The 20,409-nt window shown below is 34.8% G+C and overlaps 2 protein-coding genes across 2 annotated transcripts in view; one reads left to right on the forward strand and one right to left on the reverse strand.

The window, feature by feature from the left end:
- Positions 1-20,409, reverse strand: part of LOC141388841 (arylalkylamine N-acetyltransferase 1-like) — a 68,857-nt gene that overhangs the window by 11,796 nt on the left and 36,652 nt on the right. The gene's annotated exons all lie outside the window — the stretch shown is intronic.
- LOC141388840 (uncharacterized) overlaps positions 5,738-20,409 on the forward strand; it is a 270,707-nt gene continuing 256,035 nt past the window's right edge. Inside the window, exon 1 of the mRNA XM_073959264.1 lies at positions 5,738-14,190. The gene's annotated coding sequence lies outside the window, so the exon portion shown is untranslated. The remainder of the gene's footprint in view (positions 14,191-20,409) is intronic.

Genomic DNA, 20,409 nt, shown 5'->3' on the forward strand with positions numbered 1-20,409 from the left:
CATATTATTCAGGCGTTTCTGACGCCGTCATTTGTGTATATCGCTGACGTTGCTTTTTTAACCTGGCCTCATATTGCTCAGGTGTTTTTGACGCTAATTGTTCCCGTCGTTTCTGTAATCGACTATTTCTATCACCTTCACTTTCTTTAGCTCGTTTTGCTTTATACTTTTCTTTCGCTTTTTGAAGCCTTCGTTTACATTGTGTTGCAGTTTCTGTTTTATTTGTGTTTGTATTTTTTATATATTTTTTTACCATTTTGTTCCCACGAGTAATGGACATTTAAACGGTCGACCACCCCAGAGGTCCAATAAAGGGGCAAGGCTATGTACACAAGATGCGCCTGAGTCTTGAGGGGAAAACGGCGCGTTTTAACCTTTCACCTTAACTAGGGTGGTGTACCGCTAACGACGTATCATTTTTAGCCACCCTAACGCCACACAGTCCTCAACACGATAAAAAATCTTGACTTGGGTGGTGGTTTCAGGCTGGATTAATCAGATACCTAAATTACAGATTAAATTTCTAAATTTAAATCTTAATTATACGCCATATAGTGGCTGCGCCCATATTAAATATTGAGGTTGTATAGTGCTCTGTATTCTTCTTGTCAAGCCCTTTTATTTGATACCCATATTGATGAGATTGATAAAAAATTGTTATCAGCTATTTGGTAGCGGCGGCCATCTTAGATTTCAATTTTACATAGTAAATTGTATTCTACTTGTAGAGACCTTTCATTTGATACCCATGTTGATGGGATTGATAAAACCTAAGTTATCCGCAATTTTGTAGAGGCCGCCATCTTGGATTTTCAATTTTATATAGTACATTGTATTCCACTGGTTGAGCACTTTCATTTGATATCCATATTGATGGGATTGATAAAACCTACGTTATCTGCCATTTTGTAGCGGCCGCCATCTTGGATTTCAATTTTTTATAGTATATTGTATTCTGCTTGTTGAGCCCTTTCATTCCATACCCATATTGATGGGATTGATAAAACCTACGTTATCCGCCATTTTGTAGCGGCCGCCATCTTGGATTTCAATTTTTTATAGTATATTGTATTCTGCTTGTTGAGCCCTTTCATTTGATACCCATATTGATGGGATTGATAAAACCTACGTTATCCGCCATTTTGCAGCGGCCGCCATCTTGGATTTCAATTTTTTATAGTATATTGTATTCTGCTTGTTGAGCCCTTTCATTTGATACCCATATTGATGGGATTGATAAAACCTACGTTATACGCCATTTTGTAGCGGCGGCCATCTTGAATTTATAATGATAATGAATAAACATAATTGTATTGTCACCAAAATCCAAAGTGTATACAAAATTTCAGATTAATCGATTGACAGGAAGAGGCTGAAATTTGAATTACTAAATTTGACCCAAGAATAAATAATAAAACAAACAGGGTGAGCTAAATAAAACCATTTAAAAAAACAAAGACTTCAATAAATACTTCATAGTTACAAATTTGTAAACATGTTTGTATAAATAGAAGTTATCAAAATCAGCCTTTGTCTTCTAGCCATTAGCATTCAAATACGCCTGATGAGCCTGGCTTAAAACCACCAGGCGAAACGATCGTAGCGTAATGGTTGAGTGTGTGGTATTTCGCTAGAATTCATTTTTCAATACAAAACTCCTTAGGCCATGTTAGCTCGATTAATCCAATTAATTAACTAAAGACTTTCATAAATAATGGCCTTCGTCTTAAAAAAGACAATAACAAATAAAAAAATTTCTTTTCCATTTGAAAAAAAAATTGAGGGCACATCTACGATTTTTGGTATAGAGTTTAAGGAAAAAATTCTGTTGTGCGATTTTCTAAATCATTTTTTGAGTTACCGACAAAAATTGGTAAAATTAAAACGCCAAATTAGGAATAAAAATTTCAAATAAAACCAGTAAGAAAATCTATATCGAAATCTGAACCGATTTTGATATAAATTGTTTCTAGACCGAATTCAGTCACACTTTACAAATTTCATCGAGTTTGGTGCAGCAAATACATGAAATCAGCCGAGAGTATAAATGGAACGTATATCCAAATGCACAAAGACATAATACCCATTACCCCAATGTGCTGTAGGGTAAAAAAAGTAAAACTTTGCGAAAAATTGTGCGAACGATAACTCTTAACGTTAGTAACCGATTTGGTCCATACTGTACACATCGTTAAATTTCTACCAGACGGAGATGAGGTGAATATTGTCCGAAGTTGTAAAAACCCCCATAGAACGGTACTTACCGATATTCGGTATTTTGAAAGTTGTAGCCTCAATATCCCACCGAAATGACTGAAAATTGGTAGTTAGTCTTCGTTGTGGATATAAAACTTTCCACCTGAAATTTGTCTGTATAGGTCCACGTCTTCATATAGCCACCATAGAAGGGTACCTCCCGATTTTCGATATTTTGAAAGTTGTGCCCTAAATATCGCTCCGAAATGGCTGAAATTTGCTTTTAAGTCTTCGTTGGGAGTATAAAACTTTCCACCTGAAATTTATCGGTATAGGTCCACGTCTTCATATAGCCCCCATAGGATGGTACCTCCAGATTTCTGGTATTTTGAAGGCTGTGCCCTTAATATCCCTCCGGAAGTGTTTAATAATGTGAATAGAAAATTCAAATATTGGTTAAATTATTTTTTGTAGTTGTTATGTGTTTGTTTATTTATTTATTTTTTTTAATTTTCATTTATAGTTGCAATAGAGATACAAAATAGAAAATCCAATGATCAGTTTAATTACGGAGACTGTCCGTGGCCAATGAAGCACTACTACCTTAAGATAAAATGCTGTATCCTAACATCGTGAACATACACAGGGGATGACTCAGCGGCAAAAGCTGGAGGTAAGTTATTGTTTAGAAAACCAGTCAATTTGTTAGCAATTTGTTTGTTGTTTCAATTTTATTACAGATGACAACGCCCAATACTATCATTAATGTGCTTAATACCTGAGGTATTAAATATGACTTGTTGTATTAATGGTCAAAACTAATTGCAATAAAATGAAATAAACATATTTAGCATTGACTTCATTTTTGTTCATTACGTGAGTATGAAATGACTTCATAACATGAATGAAATCCTACGTTGTATCAATGAAATTTGTCATTGATTTTGAACCAAAGTAAGTTTCATACAAAAATTAAAGTATTTCATTACATTAATGAAAAAGTTTCATTGCATCAATGAAGGAATTTCATTACATTAATATAAAAGTTTCATTGCATTAATGTAAAAGTTTCATTGCATCAATGAAGAAGTTTCATTGCATTAATGAAACAGTTTCGTTGCATTAACGAAAAAGTTTCATTGCATAAATGAAGGAGTTTCATTGCATTAATGAACAATTCCGTCAATTTTACTTCAATGAAACCTTTTTCATTTATTCAATGAAGCTCAACCTTGGTTCAAAATCAATGACAAATTTCATTGATATGGTGAGTATATTAAGAATCCCGAATGACAGATCCGCCGTGAGTCGAACTTCCGAGTTATGTCGTGATGAAGTTTCTGCTGAAGACCCTGTAAATGCACAAAAGGACTATGAAAACGCGACAATATCGATAAGTTGTGAATGAGAACCGTATCTAAAATTTTCTGAGCGACATTTTTGCAGAACATTTCGAAGCTGGGAAACGTCAGTAGCGGTTCTTAAAATTAAGGACGAAGAGGATATTGAATCATTCGATTTGACTGAAGACATGTCATCTCATAAATAAGCTAAAACAATAGTTAACAAAGATATAACGCTAATTTCAGATGCCTTACAGGGGTTTCAGCAGAAACTTAATCACGCAATAACTCGGAAGTTCGACTCACGGCGGATCTGTCCTTCGGGAATATTAATATACTCACCAAGGTCTTTCATCCCCAAATGGAATTATCTCTGCCCCAGATTTTTACCTCCATTTTGTGCCACAACGTAATAAAAAAATCTTTAATTAAATTCAAATTATCCTGACCCAGAATCCGTACAAACCTTAAAAAATAAGTTAAAAATATATACGGAATTTAGACAAAGCGTAGAAAAATATGAAATCAAATTTATAGGGATTGGTTATATAAATTGCATATTATAACAACAACAAAAGAGAAAAACTTATGCTTGAAATATTATTTTTAATACATATTTGGTTTGATAAAAAAAAATTGGGTGTTTTCCAACTGTTTCGCTAAAATCCCATACAATAATTAATGTATATGCTAAAACTTCATCAAGAAATATGGTTTAACATCATGAAAGTTTAGTTTTCTTGCTTATTGGTTAAGGATAGAAAATTTAGAGTAATATGGAAATTACATTCATTCAAAAAATTTGAAAATTAAAAAGCCTGCTATTCGTCAATTAGTTATGCATCCAATATTGGATACCGCGAATCAATCTCTTTCAATATCTATGCCTATTTCGATGTTTCTATTTATGTAAACATTTTCATGTAAAATCGCGGGTTTCAAGATTTTCCTATTTTCAAAGTATTTATATCCACCGTTTTATGGATAGATTCGAACGTGGAAGGGCTAATTAGATATCTTGCGTAACAAAACTAAAATCACGCGAGATTCAAAGGAAATTGAATGACACTTGTAATTTGTACACACAACAAATTTAACCTATTTTAATCGATTTTTCTACATTGATGCCAACACACCTTCCACGTAAATTATTTTTAATGGTCCATATTATGACACTTTTCCTGAAACACATTTAAAAAAAATCAGTCATATTATACCTATAGAACTAGCAAAGGCCCCGCTACGTCGTATGCGGATATAAAAAACAAATAAAACACTGAAAATTTTGTTGTACTAATACCAATTTAATCAATATTTATTTTTATTTAAGTACTGTTCGTACCACTTTTGTTTCGATTTTCTCACCCTTACACAGTAAGAGCGAGCCACTTTTTAGACATTTTAATTAAGGGTTTTTTGTTCTCAGAAGGTAGAACATTGTTGTAAAAAATAAACCCTAGGACTATTTCAGTATCATTCATTCAAAAACAAAAAACACCTTATATTCTCGTTCATGCAATAACAAAATGGTACCAAATTTAGTCGATTTCGTACACATGGGTACAACCTTAATAAAAATAGGTAAAAAACAACTTTTTAAGTTAAACGGTTTTATGTTAAACATACATTGCAATGTTTAAGATAAATGTACTAAAAACCAAAAAATAATCAAATAGATACAGTCGTGGGAATTATAAACATATGCATAGACTAGACTAAAATAAAACCGTGGGGCACGTCAATTGTCTACAATCGTTGATTAAAATGTTTGTTTTGTAATGTTACACTATAATTAGGCAGTTGTTCAACCGACAACGATGGACGTGTGATAAGTAGGGCTAGAATGAGGAAACAAGCTAGCAAGCTCGATTATAAGCGAGTTTTAGGGTTTCATAGTGGTGAGCGAGTAGTACTTTGTCGATTAAAGACAAACTACGAGCAGTGAAAATAGTAAGTAATTTCCTCACCGTCTGCGGGCCAACTGCCTAACGACGAATTAAACGATTCTTCTATCGCACATTAAGTCAATAATTTGTAGACAATTGACGTGCCCCACCGTTTTATTTTAGTCTAGTCTATGCATATGTTTATAATTCCCACGACTGTATCTATTTTATTATTTTTTGATTTTTAGTACATTTATCTTAAACTTTGCAATGTATGTTTAACATAAAACCGTTTAACTTAAAAAGTTTTTTTTACCTATTTTTTATTTTCTAGTTTTTAGTTTTAACTTCGCATTCTGTTTAATTCATTTAGTGCTTCATTATTGCAAGGTTTCTTGCCCGTTAGTTTATTGCAGTCCCACTCCTCCATACGTAGTCCCTGCAAAGATCTTACTCTACTAAGACTTCTTGACCTTCTTCAAACAGTTTCGCACCTAAGTATACGACTGCGTGATCCACAGTGCTGCCCTGCATTTTATGTATTGTAGAAGCCCATGATAGTATTAAAGGCAACACACATCTGTGTGTATCGCTCCCGTTGTTTTGTTAACCTGGCTTCATATTCTTCAGGTGTTTCTGACGCTATCATCTGTGTGTATCGCTCACGTTGCTTTGTTAACCTGGCTTCATATTCTTCAGGCGTTTCTGACGCCGTCATTTGTGTATATCGCTGACGTTGCTTTTTTAACCTGGCCTCATATTGCTCAGGTGTTTTTGACGCTAAATGTAATCGACTATTTCTATCACCTTCACTTTCTTTAGCTCGTTTTGCTTTATACTTTTCTTTCGCTTTTTGAAGCCTTCGTTTACGTTGTGTTGCAGTTTCTGTTTTATTTGTGTTTGTATTTTTTATATATTTTTTTACCATTCTGTTCCCTCGAGTAATGGACATTTAAACGGTCGACCCCCCCAGAGGTCCAATAAAGGGGCAAGGGTATGTACAACAAGATGCGCCTGAGTCTTGAGGGGAAAACGCTAACGACATATAATTTTTATCCACCCTAATGCCATACAGTTCTCGGCGCGTTTTAACCTTTCACCTTAACTTGGGTGGTGTACCGCTAACGACGTATCATTTTTAGACACCCTAACGCCACACAGTCCTCAACACGATAAAAAATCTTGACTTGGGTGGTGGATTCAGGCTGGATTAATCAGATACCTAAATTACAGATTTAATTTCTAAATTTAAATCTTAATTATACACCATTTAGTGGCTGCGCCCATCTTCAATATTGTGGTTGCATAGTGCACTGTATTCTTCTTGCCAAGCCCTTTTATTTGATACCCATATTGGTGGGATTGATAAAAAATTGTTATCAGCCATTTGGTAGCGGCGGCCATCTTAGATTTCAATTTTGCATAGTAAATTGTATTCTACTTGTTGAGACCTTTCATTTGATACCCATGTTGATGGGATTAATAAAACTAAGTTATCCGCCATTTTGTAGAGGCCGCCATCTTGGATTTCAATTTTTTAGAGTATATTGTATTCTGCTTGTTGAGCCCTTTCATTTGATACCCATATTGATGGGATTGATAAAACCTACGTTATCCGCCATTTTGTAGCGGCCGCCATCTTGGATTTCAATTTTTTATAGTATATTGTTGTTGAGCTTGTTGAGCCCTTTCATTTGATAACCATATTGATGGGATTGATAAAACCTACGTTATCCGCCATTTTGTGGCGGCGGCCATCTTGAATTTATAATGATAATGAATAAATATAATTGTATTGTCACCAAAATCCAAAGTGTATACAAAATTTCAGATTAATCGGTTGACAGGAAGAGGGTGAAATTTGAATTACTAAATTTGACCCAAGAATAAATAATAAATAAAACAAAAACGGGGTGAGCTAAATAAAACCATTTAAAAAAACTACCTACTTATACAAATTATATAATTCCAGATTTGTTCCTGCACCCGGTACTACATTTAGACTGCTAAAGTACATTTCGTAAATTTATGGTACGTATTTCTGAAAATACGTTCATATGCCAACGTTACACACCAATACTCACCCTAACTCCAAAAAAATACAGATTTCAGCTCTGTCCCTAAATCCAACAACAGTTTGAGTACCATTAAGTAATTTTTGTATACTTATGGTACTTATTTCGACAACGACATATCTCAATCCTAATAATAAGCAATAATAACCGTAATCTAGCTGTATCCATTCGTCCAATACCAAACTTAGTATCATTTAGTGCTATTCCCAGAAGCACGATTTTCCAAAACTACCTCAATCATTCACTTTAACAGTAATCTTAATTCCAAATTTTAGGATTCTAGCTCTTTGTGTTCAACCAAATCCAAATTGTACAAAAAATTAGTACCATTTAGTACTTTCCGTACCTATAAGTACGAATTTCCAAACTACTTCAATCCTACAGTCCAACAATAATCTTAATTCCAAATTTCAGAATTCCAGCTCTATCCGCTAACCCCAATCCAAATTGTACCAAACTTGTAAACTCGTACGATCTTCCAGATTTATAAAATTCTCTATTTTTGACATTTTCGACATTTACACGATTCGTTGGTGTTCGTTGGAAAAAACCATTCCTGATTTCAATTTTATTAACTAGTTAAGTAAAGTTTATATGGAAGTTACCAGTTACTTAACTGCTAATAGACTACGGTAGTCGATATACACATCTGGATCGCAGACCAAACAAAAACAACAAACATGTGGAATACTTGTGAAACTTGTAAATCTTTCATTCATTCATTAAATTCATGCAGGCATGCTCAGCTGCAGCTATCACACTGTCGCATAGATAGACGGACCCATTGCAATTATTTGCTGTTTGTAGCATTTAAGCGAACGTGCCGAACGATAGCTTTGGTGATTAATTAAATCATGAACATTGAAATGCAATCTATTGTTTTGTCTAATTGAGGGTGTGTTTGTTTGTATATATTGGCTTTCGTTCTTGAGGTTACTCCTCCCCCAAACCCACTCAAAATGCAGCAACATATCGTTTTCTTGTTCCTTAAAATTGCAACTTTATTTAGCCGCATTTATCTATCCATGGTGGATTGTTGGTTTTTCCATTTCATCATTGTTGGCTGCGGTGGTTTGTCTTAGGTGTTTATTGCTTTGATAAAGGAATTAAACGTGATTTACATATACATTTGCATGCCGATGTATGTATGTATGTTTGTAATAATTATAAATAGTTTTAATTATAAGGTGGTGTGTAGATTTGAACTACCCACCCTACTCGTGATGTTTGTGGATAGAAGGTTTAATCGAGTTGAACTTGAAACTTTGATTTTCACGTAATGTTGCCACTTACTACTCACGGATATGGAAAGTTAGTCACTATCACTAAGCATGAGTAGCACGATGTTTATTTTATTTATTTATTTTAATTTTTTGAGAGGTGGAGTGTGCCTTATTTTCTTATTTATCTTATCAAGTTATTGATCTGTATACACTTTATTATGGGTTACAATGCTCATTTGACATTTGAAAAAGATTATTTGAATATTATACAGTAATTTCTGGTTACCTGCATCATTCATAGCTGCATTTTGGCGTTACCTGACCAAAAATCTGTTTATAGGCAACTATTCTCTAGATTCCGTTCAAGATATTATGTTTTAGTGCACATTCAATAGCTGCATTTTCGGCAGAACTGCATCAAAACTTTGGTGATTTTAGTTCAATTTGGTTTTAAAATTTACATATATCTGCACAAGAAATTTTTTTAAACTTTTTGCGAACTCAAAACAAGGATAAAGTTCAACCACTCTGATTTTGTATTGATAAGAAGTGTGCAAAACAAATACAACACAAGAAAAGATAATGAATTGTAAAAAATTTAAACGTTTTCTCTCCCGAACATGAAATGTCTCCCACCTTATTATTTCTACATTGCTTATGCACGTAATCATATGCCACCGTGGTGCAATGGTATGCACACCCGCCTTGCACGCTGAAGGTCGTGGGCTCGATTCCCCGGCTAGTCAACATCAAAATTTTCAACGGCGGCAAAATACCCCTCAGTAATGTTGGCGACATTTCCTGAGTATTTCAGCCATGTAAAACTTCTCTACAAAGTGGTGTCTTAAGACACGCCGTTCGGACTCGGCGATAAACAGTAGGTACCATATCATTGAGCTAATATGAATCGGGGTGCACTCATTGATATGAGAGAAGTCTCCCTTGTCCCGTATGGGATGTTTGTGGAACAATTATACATTATAATATTGAAGATATCGGCCTTGTTGGGCAGGTATGCGAATTTAAACTTCCTGCATTTTGGGGATTGCTGCACAAGAAGTCGTGCAATTTTTGATTGTGCAGGTAAGCAAAAAATACTGTAAAGATCAGTGCTAAGTGTTACAGGTTATAAAGAACATGTCTTGACATTGTTATATAACTAAATATAAGATGCCACTAAAACTTTTCAAACTTTTCTATATTTGCACCATGTTTTTGCTATTTGACCAGGAAGCAAAACCCGCAAATTGCTATCAATTCTCAACTGCTTACTATCCAACAAAAAATCAATAACTGCATTTATTTGCTCCATATATGGAGTAAGAAAAAATACAAACAAAACGTGCACCAAACACTTGTAACGCCGTCAACATTTAGGAACTGAACTTAGACATTTTATTATTGTTATTACAACAATTTAATTGTTGTTGAGATATTATCATGGATTAATTTATGACTTAATACGTAGAATAAAATTAATACGTAACCAATTGTTTTGCTTTTGGCTTTTTTTGCTGCTGTGTGTTGTTGGAGGTGTTTTATTGAAAATCCATTAAAAATGCACCAAAATTCATATTGCAACGTATTGGAAAGCACGTTTTAAGGAAATTGTTTCACGAATTAATAATTTGGCAAATAATGAGAAATTATTGCGCTTATTACTATTGTATGTAAATTACAATGAATTGCGTGGAGGAAATTTACAAAAAGAACATGTTTCAGTTCAATTTCTTTCATAAAAACTGCGATTGCTAAGAGTAAATTAATGAAAATGATTTTGTTTTGTTTTTATACCCTCCACAATAATATGGAGGGTATAATTAAATATGTCATTCCGTTTGTAACACAACGAAATATTCATAGGAGACCCTATGAAGTATATATATTCTTGATTAGGGTAAAATTCTAAGTCGATATAACAATGTCCGTCCATCTGTTGAAATCAAGATACAGCTCGCAATTTTTAAGATAGAGCTTTGTAATTTGGTGTAGAAGTTTCTATTACTCCTGAGATGTTTGGTATTGCAAATGATCTTTATAATATTGACATAGCCCCTATAGAACGGGACCACCCGATTTTCGGTATTTGGAAGGTTTTAGCCTCATTACCACGCCGAAATGTCTAAAACTTGGTACTTAGTCATCGTTGGGGGTATAAAACTTTTTTTATGTAATTTTTATTGTACAATTTTTAAATGTAGAGTTATGCCTCAGCGCCAAAAGGCTTTATAGAGGATAAATAGGCAACTATTATTAATAACAATGAACAAATTATACAATTAAAAATCAAATTTTACAAGAAGTATTTCCATATTTTGTAATAAATAGTCTTTCAACATAGCTTTGAATGTAGACAACGTTAGTATTTCTTTTAATTCTGACGACAGTTGATTATACTCGTTTGGACCACAAAATGATATTCGCTGTCTTGTACATTCAAAACGACATCTCACATTACTTAAGCTTGCGGCTTGTCCTGTAAAGCTCCCCGTTAGAGACATATTTCTTTGAAAAGCGAGAGTTTGTGAATTTATTCCATGAAGGGATTTAAATATATACAACAGTAATTGATATTTATAAAGTCCCTTAAGAGGCAAGATGGTTTTGGCGTAATCGTTGTACAGGTCTAACGTATGCGTTCTGAGTGGAAGATTATAAACAATTTTGAGAGCTTTGTTTTGCGACACCTGCAGATTTTTAAGACTCTGAGTCATCTTGTGCCCATAAGTTATTGGGAGGTAGGTTAGATGTGCATGTACGAGTGACTGGTATATCAAAAGTTTTACGTCTGAATTAATTCCAATTCCAGAAGATATTTTCGACTTGATATTTTGAATATAGTTCTCCCAGGACAAGTTTCTACTTAAACAGATGCCAAGATATGTAACTGACTCTGATTCCTCAATTAAATATCCATCTATATGAGCTCTAAAAATCATATCGTGTCTTGGAATATACGGACTGAATCTGACAATGGCTGTTTTACCGGAATTTAATACGAGTTTATTTAACCTCAAATACTCTACAATAATTGCGGCATCATATTCTATTTCTGTTTGCAAAACAAACGGATAGCTATAGTTATAAAACAAAGCTATGTCGTCGGCAAACATGAATAGTTTCCCTTTAAAAGGAATATTTTTTTAAATCAATAATAAATATCTTTAATAAAACAGGACCCAGTACGCTCCCTTGAGGAACGCCAAATTTAACAAAAAATTTGTTGCTTTTCTTATCCCTTTTACTAAAAAGTTTTGAAAAAACATCAATGTTGTACTTGTGCAGCCAATATTTTCTAACTTCTTTATCAAAATATTGTGGTCTACCAAATCAAACGCTTTAGTTAAGTCATAGAAAACACCGGTAACTCCCTTAAACCCCTTATTTAAGCCTTCACAAATGGTATCAATAACCGTTACTAAGGCTTCTTGTGTACCTGAACCTTTTTTAAAACCATATTGATGTTGAAATAGAATGTTGTTTTCATCTAGGTATGAAGATAATTGTTCACATATGATTTTTTCGAATATTTTATCGATGGTGGAAAGGACTGATATTGGCCTAAAATCTGTTACTTTGTTAGACCCACGAATTTTGGGAATTGGAGCAATTTTATGGATTTTTAGGTCAGCTGGATCATTTTGTTGAATATTGAACATATTCGGTCAGATATTAATGATTGTTTTACTAACAACATTTGCTTTGCAATGTTGTCATAACCTGGTGATTTGCAATGATTCAGATCAAGCACAACGTTTTCTACTTTTTCTTTGTTTATCCTCGAAAGGGAAAAACTAGTTGAAACGTGAGTTAACGTGTTAAAACATTAATATCATCACGACTACTTGTTTCAAATCCACTTCAAATGTTTTGTATTACTTGTAAAAAGTATTTGTTGAAATGTTCAGCTCTTACATGCCCGGGCTCCCCCGGAAGTGGTTTGGTCGAACAAAAATTGTTAAGCTACTGTACGATTATTATATTTTTTTCTTTGACATAATGATTTTTTATACCCTCCACCATAGGATGGGGGTATATTAAGTTTGTCACTACGTTTGTAACTACTCGAAATAATCATTGTAGACCCCACAAAGTATATATATTCTTGATCAGCGTGCAATTCTACATCGATATAGCCATGTCCGTCCGTCTGTCCGTCTGTGGAAATTACTCTAGCGTCCGAACGGATTGACGTAGGTTCATGAAATTTTGAGAAAATATGTTATATTTACGTAGGTATTGAAAGCGGTCTATGTAGGTCCACGCTTTCGTATAGCCCCTGTTCAATATACGATTGAACCTTTATTTCATTACTCTATAAATATTTTGAATTTTAATATCATTTTTCATTTTCTTTATATTGCGACTTAAGTCAATTCGCAGTACAGCGGACAGCAGCTGATCTGCATTATTGACATTAATTCATTACTCTCTTTGTTCTAAAATTGTTCTACATTGTAATTTTAATTTCGCACACTGTTTGTTTCTCCATTCCATTCTCGCTAATCATATCAACATACAAACATACATACCAATGCACCACCATAGGCATGAATGTTGTTGTTGTTGACATTTTTTTTCTCATCGTCTTGTTTTACCCTTCCAAATAGAAGAAAAAACCTGACCTTCTCATTCGTTTGAACAGTGCGATAGACAACGAAACAAACAGTTGTGAAGTTAGAGTTTCTAAAGTTTCTTGAAATTAAAACCCATAAATGTGAATTAACTTTAATTTAATAATTTTAAAAACAACATCTTGAAGTGTTAAACGCCTTAAACAAAACTTTGTAAACATTATTAAATACAACATATATTGGTGAAGTGAATTTGAATAAAAACCAATTAAAGAAAAAATCAACAAATCTTTTATTGACAAACAACACATAATAAGAAGAAAGAAACGTAGTGGGTAATTAAACAAGCAAAAAAAAACAAGAAGCAATGAAAATCAAATGGACAAAAAAGGAAAACAAACATACGTAAAATAATTGAACAAGAATTATATGAAAATCAAATTTATCAAACCCCCCCACCCCTCATCTAAACATTTGGTCCTCGCGAGCCGAATAGTGACTTAAAATATGAAAAATATTTTTCCATAACGATAAAGTGATTGTGCCAGTAACATTATCATTTAGTTAAACACTGCGATCAAAGACATAACTAGCACCAAGTGCGTCGACCTAGCAAAATAAATTTACTTCAAGAAGTAAACAAAAGACATTTCGTAACAACAACAAAAATTAAATGTAATTTTGTAAAAATAAATGCAAAATCTTTGAGACGTTTTCAAGTGAATGTTAAACAGTTCAACATCGATCTTTGGCAAGCGTTTTTCTTCCTGGGACCCAACGTCAGCGTACTGAAGCAGTAAATCATAAGAAGACCTGAAGAGAAGTCCAAATACATCTACAAAACAGCAGAATAAATTACAATTGAAACAAGTATAAAGACATCTGTAAATTCTGTAAGTACAAGAATACAAAACATCAATAGTTTCTTTACAAACAACCTTGCCGGACATACTTCTGTACCTGTTCATAAACTCTCCTTGTCAGACCACAAATTCAATTATGACTCTTTTCAAAAAATTCACTAACTCGTACAACGATTTACTTGACTTTGAGGAAGAAGTGAGTAGCTCTACGGAAAACAATGTCCATGAGCTTAAAGTACTACGATCACATCTTGACTACGTATGGTCACAAGTTAAACATTTTTACGAAGATTGCCGGGACTATGAAAGTCAAACCGACTTGAAACTGTTAAAAGAAACATTCAGAAATGCTTTATGTACTTATATATCTTTGTATGCATTTATCAATACCGAAATTGATATAAGTTGTTCGACTTCAAAGAAAGTCATCTCGTCCTATTACAACAAAAGACCTCAGTTATCACAACTCAAAATACAGTCCACATCTCCAAATAACAACAAAAAACTATCATCATTAGCATTTCGCAGTGATTATCAAAAAATATCTGCAAATACCTTGTTCTCTAAAACCTCGTCTGCTCCTCAGGATATTGAACCAACAATATCAGAAGAGACCTTGATATCCCAGCAAACACCTTTGGCAAACAATAGCACATTTTCAAATTTCTGCGAAAGACTTCCGGAAATTACGAAAGACACATCATTGTCCACCCCACAAATTGAAACGAAATATCTATCGTCGTTAGCTCTTCCCGTTAGACATCATAAAATAACAGAAGAGGACTTGCTGACTCAACCTCCGCTCAATATGAACCATTTGACATTTTTAGATCTTCGCGATATACCTCGAAAAATATCGCACGAGACTCTACTAGTCACACCTACAAGCAATTCCAAGAATAAAATTCCACAGTCCCTTCCTGATGAGAACCGACCTCAAACCATATCGGAAGGCGATGTGAAATCTACAAATGACGCCAAGTCAAACAATTCCCATCAGTTAACTCTTTGCGATGAGGATAGACCTCATTCCAAATCGGAAGAGACCTTGCCATTAACTTCTTTAGCGCAAGTTAAGTCCAACAATTCGAATTACGAGGCCCGAGCAATCACCGATTCCGGAATGACCTTAAATTCTGACAACCTTGAAAGACGACTTAGACTTCCTACGAGAAACAATGAAAAACACATCTCAGGAATAAATCCACCAATGATGAAAACTTCAACACAAGCTTGTCATTTCATATCTTGCTCGCGATTTAAACCTGACTTCGAATTAAACGTCTGTGCTCCTTTTACAAAGACCTTACCGTTTAATTTACTTTGTTCAAACTTAGACATCAAGCATCATTCTAAATCCATTCAACTAAAACCTAGTCAAACATTTCTGAATGCCATCGGCGATTTCAAATCGATCTTTCTTTTTGATGAACTGCAACAGCAACATAGACTTCCATTGAAGATTAATCAAACATTTATATCAGACCTAAATCCAGCAGTGATCGAAACATCAACCAAAGCTTGTACTTTCACACTTCGCTCGCGATTGTGCCTTGACAATTCCATCCCTCTTACAAGTAACTTGCAATTTAGTTCGATATTCGAAAATAAGATGTCGACAATCTCCCAATGCAACATTTCCACTGAAAAATGTTTTGCTGCTTCCCATTATCAACCATGCAGAAACGCTGAATTCCCAACAGACCTAGACCTCGTTTCAAAATTATTCAACATCGCAGATTATTGGGAGTTATTACTATCTGAAACAATAGTTTTTGATAAACATTTGCATAAATTAATTCAACCTACGACAAAGGAATATCCAAAAGCTCTTCTTATAAGAAATCGTCAACAAACAGCAGACTTTTCACATTCACATAAAACATCAACATGGGAAGAAGCGGATTATTCCAATCTCAAAAAATCAAGATTTAAATCTATATACAACAACAATACCACTATAATGTCGTCTTCCATATTCAAAATGATTGCTCTCTTTGTCAAACAGCGAACATTTCTTTATACATTTCCGACAAACATTTTCTATTTTGAAGTTTTACATAAATTTAATCGTAAACCTACACGACTGAAACGCATGAAGCTGATATTTAATAAGACATATTGGAAATGTCGATTAAAATCAGCAAACGAAATAAGCAACGATGGACATCCGACCACTGTTTTGCGTCAAAGACATTTCAACATACAAATAATAATTACGACACATTAATTCCCATCTATTTCGAAACCGTATTCACTATCATTCATTGCAGATTTGGCCAAATTAGTAGACTTCACGAAGGACTTCAAAGAGTACAACAGCATCCATTCGAGTTCCTAACTTCAAACCCTCAAATTTGGTCACAAATTCTTGAATGGATGCAGAATTCTACCGTTGTGAAGCCAAATCACTTCCTGATTCGACATCAAGTCAACTGCAATAAAATCAAAACCATCATCTTCATCAAGTATTTGATCTCCCTACAAATCTTCATCCAAAAACGGAATCGGCGAGCTTGCAAACAACCCCCACATCTTGAACGGGCACAGGATAACATGAAACTCGACCTTAAAAATTCATTAATCCTTTAACATCTAGAAGGAAACTTAATATCAAATAGCCATTTCATGAACTTCAATCAATTCCATACTAACTTTCAATCTTTACAGACTTGTCGAAAGTAACAAAAGTCATAACATTCCGCACACACGCCTCGAATTCGTCATATCACATTAGAAAACATATTTGGAATACAACCAGAACTCATTCAATAAATCTTCATCATTTATCATCCGATAAATCTTCAAAGAACCACACGGATCTTGCTAGCAAAACTGCTTTCAAATTCACGACCTCTTCACTGGGCAAGAAATCGTCAACACAAACTTCGTCATGAAACAACCTCTAAATTGATTCGCCATCCAAATTATCAACGACCCCGAAATCATCATCCCTACAGCAGAAATTCTCATCCTTTGGAAACCAGTATGTCAAGTCTCAACACATCACGGAGGGGCCGATATGTTTAATGTTCGATGACATTAAACCATAACTTTGTTGGCGTTTCGGATTTCCTGAAATTCTAGTAGTTTAAATTTAACTTAGAAGCAATGGAGTGACCCATATGACATTTTTATTCCTTAAATTTACGTATATTTTCAAGGCCACTGCAATTGTTTATTGACCTCACTCTTTCTTGTTTTCTATTTCGCCACTCACTTTAATAACAAACAACAACAACAATCTGCTAATCTCTAGTTATGCTCCACATAACTAGCGGACCTCTCTATTGTTGTTAAATTTATTCCTTCTTTCTATTTCTAAATGACAACAACAACATTTCTGCATCCACTTGCATGTTACCATCAACGAAGGCAGCGGCCATAAAGTGTTGTTGTAATTTTTTTTCGATTTAGACTTCTGTTGACATCTTCATTAGAAAGAAGTTTTTTAGTCAGCAAGTCAACGTCATACAAACCACAACAAGCCCTCATCAAACAGAGGCATTAGTAAAAACAACAACAATAGAGACATTGCAAATTAGACATTCAATATTAAGAATATTACAGAACTAAACAGAAATAACAAAACATTTGTAATTGCAAAATAAGATCAACTTAGAAATAATAAATAAAAACAAATATGAGTATACATAAAATAAAATAATTGGAATTTGGAAATAAAATAAAATACAGAACATTGTAAAACTAAATTTGTAAATAAAATGAATTATACACGAAAATAAGTTTAGAATAAAAACAACAAACACTGGTATACAAAAAATACAAAATTTAAAATAAAATAAATTAAATTGTACACAAAATATAAACACAACAATAAAAATCTTTTACTAATCAAACGGAAAAAAGGGTAAAAATTTAGAACACACAAAAATTAAGAACTAAATAAAAATCATCCTTGACAAATTAAAAACCCACACCCCACCCCTAAACATTTGGTCCTTCGAGCCGGATATGAACCAGCGACCTATGGATGCCAATATTGCCAAAAACCTCATCTGTTAAGAAACTGTCCCAAATTTCTCATTAAAAATATAAATGATCGTATTCATGTCGTCAAAGTGACAAATACATGTTACAATTGCCTCCTAACTGACCACGGAGTTAGCGAGTGCAAAAGTAAATTCAATTGTAGACATTGCAACCTTAGGCATCACACACTCTTGCACAAAGGAAATGAACCACAAACTCCTTTTGAAACACCGCTTGACGTGCGACCTAGCACAAGTACTCAAGCCTTAACAACAACTTTACAGTCCACACCTAATATCGAACCCAAAAATCTCACTTCACTTGCTCTTCGCGATGAGAACAGACCTCAGTCGAAATCCGAAGAGACCTTGCTTTTCACGGCTTTAGTGGAAGTTGAATCGAACGGTCAGAGATTCGAAGCCCGCGCAATCATCGATTCCGGCTCGCAATCGACCTTCATTTCTGAGAAATTGAAAAATAGACTTCGACTTCCAACCAAACGTAACCTAGTACATGTCTCAGGTCTCAACCCAGCTATGATGGAAACTTCGACTCAAGCTTGTATTTTCACCATACGCTCGCGGTTAGACCCTGAATTCAAACTTGACGTTTGGGCCCCGGTTCTGAAAACTTTGTCATTCAGCTTACCACCCCGAAATTTGGATATAGACAACTATGATGACCTAGATCATCCGCTTGCAGATCCATACTTTCACAAAAGCAGACCAGTTGACATCCTCATTGGTCTCGACATTTGTTCAAATATCTTCGACTTTGCGGTTCCGATGCGTTCACATGGTTCCCTATTGACTCAAAAAACTGTGTTTGGGTGGATTGTGGGAGGACCTGTAGAGCGGTCGACCCAGTCACCTAGCCATGTCTCACTATTCAACGCCGTTGCTCTTGATAATCTGCTGACACAATTTTGGGAGGTGGAGGAAACGCCAAGTGAGACTTTGCGCTCTAAAGAAGACATTTTCTGTGAAAACCTCTACAAATCCACGACTTCTAGAACAGCCTCCGGTAGATATGTGGTAAATTTACCCTTCAAAACCGAGGAAAACATTGGACATTCTAGGAACATAGCAATGGCCCAATACCTTCGCATGGAGAAAATACTTAGTTCAAAACCAGATGTCAAGGATTTATACGATAAAACTATCATGGAGTACCTGGACTTGGGGCACATGAAGAAAATTTCGAAAGAAGACATCAATAATGGACCTAATTATTACCTCCCACATCATGCGGTAATAAAACCAGACCGTGTGACCACCAAACTCAGAGTGGTTTTTAACGCCTCATCTCCCTCTGATAACAAAAAGAGCCTGAATGACATTTTGTTCCCGGGACCAATTCTTCAACAGGACCTTATACTCCAGACTTTAAAATGGAGGTTTTACAAATTTGTGTATAATGCCGACATTACGAAAATGTATCGGCAGATTTTAGTCCACCCAACACAAACAAAATATCAAAGAATTCTATTTCGGACATCACCTAAAGGGCCAATTGAAGACTTCGAACTTCTCACAGTGACATTTGGAGTTAATTGCGCCCCTTTCCTGGCAATCAGGACTTTGCTTCAGTTAGCTGAAGACATCAAGGACACATATCCTTTGGCTTCTCAGACATTAAAAAACAACATGTATGTGGATGATGTCCTGGCAGGAGGACATACTGTGGAAGAAGCAATTACTTCAAGAAATCAATTGAATACAGCATTGACCTCAGCGGGATTTGAACTTAGAAAGTGGGCCTCCAACAATCCGATTATAATCAGTGATATCTCACCTGAAAAGCTTTTGTCGGACGATTGCCTGCAGCTATCTGAAAATGTTGCAACAAAGACATTGGGCATCAAATGGAATATCAGTAGCGATTCATTTTCCTTTCCTCAACCAGACATTACGCAGAAGTCGTCTTTTACAAAAAGGGAAGTTCTTTCCGTAATAGCGCGGTTTTTCGACCCATGTGGATGGCTAGCGCCTATTATTGTAGCTGCCAAACTTATTATGCAGCAGATATGGCTTGACAAGAGCGGATGGGATGATGGACTTAAACCTTTAACATCACTTGCTTGGGAAAATTTTCTCAGAAATTGTCCAGACATTCAACATCAGAGGATCCCACGTTGGATACAATATACTCCGTCATGTAAAATCGACATTCACGGATTCTGTGACTCTTCGGAGAAAGCGTATGCTGCGACCCTATATATTCGACTCGAAGAAGCTGACGTCATACATACCCATC

The sequence above is a fragment of the Musca autumnalis genome, unplaced genomic scaffold (assembly GCF_047663935.1).
Source record: "Musca autumnalis isolate F117 unplaced genomic scaffold, ASM4766393v1 scaffold_1, whole genome shotgun sequence".
Lineage (NCBI taxonomy): Eukaryota > Metazoa > Arthropoda > Insecta > Diptera > Muscidae > Musca > Musca autumnalis.